This window comes from Silene latifolia, chromosome Y, assembly GCF_048544455.1.
Source record: "Silene latifolia isolate original U9 population chromosome Y, ASM4854445v1, whole genome shotgun sequence".
NCBI lineage: Eukaryota > Viridiplantae > Streptophyta > Magnoliopsida > Caryophyllales > Caryophyllaceae > Silene > Silene latifolia.
Window position 1 is genome coordinate 345,209,150 of NC_133538.1, and position 2,550 is coordinate 345,211,699.

General features: G+C 41.1%; 1 non-coding gene across 1 annotated transcript; it reads left to right on the forward strand.

The window, feature by feature from the left end:
* The first annotated feature begins 2,206 nt into the window (after positions 1 to 2,206).
* Positions 2,207 to 2,313, forward strand: LOC141636118 (small nucleolar RNA R71). Its single transcript, XR_012540752.1, has one exon. It is a non-coding gene; the product is annotated as a small nucleolar RNA R71 (small nucleolar RNA).
* The last annotated feature ends 237 nt before the right edge of the window (positions 2,314 to 2,550 follow it).

The following is a 2,550-nucleotide window of genomic DNA, read 5'->3' on the forward strand; positions in this document are numbered from 1 at the left end:
ATGCAATACAAGAATTGAAATGCGAGTTAGGGAGTTAGAAATATTTACAAATGGTGGTTTAGGGAGGACTCCACCAAACTCTCATTCTTGATGAGATGTCAAGGGGGCATGTCCAAGGCGTTGTTGATGTTGCTCAACACCTTGAAAAAGTAATCGAAAGCTTGTTCATTATTATGGTAGAGGTCTTCAATAGACCTTGGCCCTTGTTGTCGATCTTGATCGATGGCATTACCAATGTAGGGATTAAAAATCCCTTCAAATTCGTCGTCCCAAAGACCACAAACTTCATTAAGTTGATCATTGAAAATCTCTTGATTTGATGGAGACAACTCTCCCAAATTCTTCTCTTGGCCAATGAGGCCATCCTCTTCTTCTTTGGTTGATTTTGACGAGCTTTGCAAGCTCTCCTTGTCACAATTCACTTGCTCTTTGAATGGAGCATCATCAATTTTTTCCTTCCACTGGAGTTCCGATTTCTTCCTTTCATCCCTTCGGCTATAATGATCAATCATAAAACATGGTTCATGCAAATGAGGAGCTCTCATAGTCTTGTCAAGATTAAAGGTTATGCTTTCATCTCCCACTTCTAGAGTGAGCTCACCATGTTTCACATCAATCACCGCACCCGCGGTGTGTAGGAAAGGTCTTCCTAGAATGATTGGAATGTTATAATCTTCCTCCATATCAACAATGACAAAGTCCACCGGGATGAAAAACTTCCCAATTCGTATGGGGACATCTTCCCATATCCCTAATGGTGTCTTTGTCGATCTATCGGCCATTTGGAGTGTGATGTTGGTGCATTTAAGCTCTCCCATCCCCAACCTTTTACTCACCGAGTACGGCATGACACTCACACTAGCCCCTAGATCACATAAGGCTTTGTTGATCGTTATGTCGCCAATGGTACACGGTATTGAGAAGCTTCCCGGATCCTTTAGCTTTGGAGGTGAACTCCCTTGAAGTATTGCACTACTCACCTTAGTGAAGGCGATAGTCTCAAGCTTCCGGATCGACTTTTTCTTTGTGAGGATATCTTTCATGTACTTCGCATAGGCCGGCACGTGATTGATTAATTCCGTGAAAGGAATTGAGACTTCCAAATTCTTCACAATTTCCATGAACTTTCCAAGTTGATCATCAAATTTGGGCTTGGCTTGACGACTTGGAAAAGGAAGTCTAATCACCAATGGGCTCCTTCTCCTTGACCTTGTCTTCATTTTTCTTTGAACTTTATTCTTTTGATGATTCTCCATCTCTGGAGCTTTGCACAATTTCTTCCTTTTCACTAGCTTACACAACTTCATCCTCAACTTGCTTCCTTGGTGCTTCATACCTTGTACCACTTCTCAAGTGAATGGCACTAACCGTTTCATGTCTAGGGGGATTACTTTGAGGTGGTAATTGCCCCTTTTATCTTTGTGAGCTTGAAGATGCTAGTTGAGTCAATTGTGTTTCCAACATCTTGGTGTGAGCTAGGATGTTGTTGATGGTGGTTTCCTTTACTTTGCTATCTTTTTGCATTTGAGTGAAAAATTCTTGTTGATTCTTTTGCATTTGGAGGACCGCTTTTTGGACATCAAAACCTTGGTCATTTTGGTGATTGTATGGATTTTGATTTTGGTAACCTTGGTTTTGATTGTAGAAGGGTCTTTGATTTTGGTTTCTCATGTATGTTGATTGAGGGTTTTGAACATTTTGGCTTTTGTATGAGAGATTTGGATGGAATTTGGTGTTTTCATTGTAATAGTTGGAATAAGGGGTACCACTCTTGTATGCTTGGAAAGCATTCACTTGTTCATTTATTCCCCTACATTCACCTTGGTCATGTCCCAAAGTTCCACAATTCTCACATATCCCACTTGGGATTGATGAGGATGCCGTCATGGCATTAACATGATGCTTTGGTGATTTTGAGATTTCTTCAAGTCTAGCCATAGCTTTTTCAAACTTCAAATTGATTGTGTCGATATGAGCACTAAGTTGAGCACCCAATTGAGTAACGGAGTCCACTTCATGCTTTCCTCCTCTAGTGGCCTTACGAGGTCTACTATATTGTGAGTTATGGACCGCCATTTCCTCAATCTTATTCCATGTTTGATTATCATCAACTTCGGTGAACATTCCATTTGATCCCATGTTGAGAATGTTCCTTGAATCCTCATATAGACCATTCCAAAATTGTTGTACCAAAAACCATTCGCTAAGTCCATGGTGAGGACATGAGCGACAAATTCCCTTGAACCGCTCCCAAGCTTCATACAAAGATTCTTCATCCCTTTGCTTAAAACCCGTAATTTGAGCTCTTAGTATGTTAGTCTTCTCCGGTGGGTAGAATTTTTTGTAGAAAGCTAGAGCCAACTTCTTCCAAGAATCTATTCCGAGGGTTGCCTTGTCAAGGCCCTTCAACCATTTCTTCGCGGTGCCGATTAGAGAAAAAGGAAATAAGACCCATCTAATTTGGTCTTGAGTCACACCCGTTTGAGAGATTGCATCACAATAGTCGCAAAAGGTTTCCATATGAGAATGAGGGTCTTCACTAGGCATCCC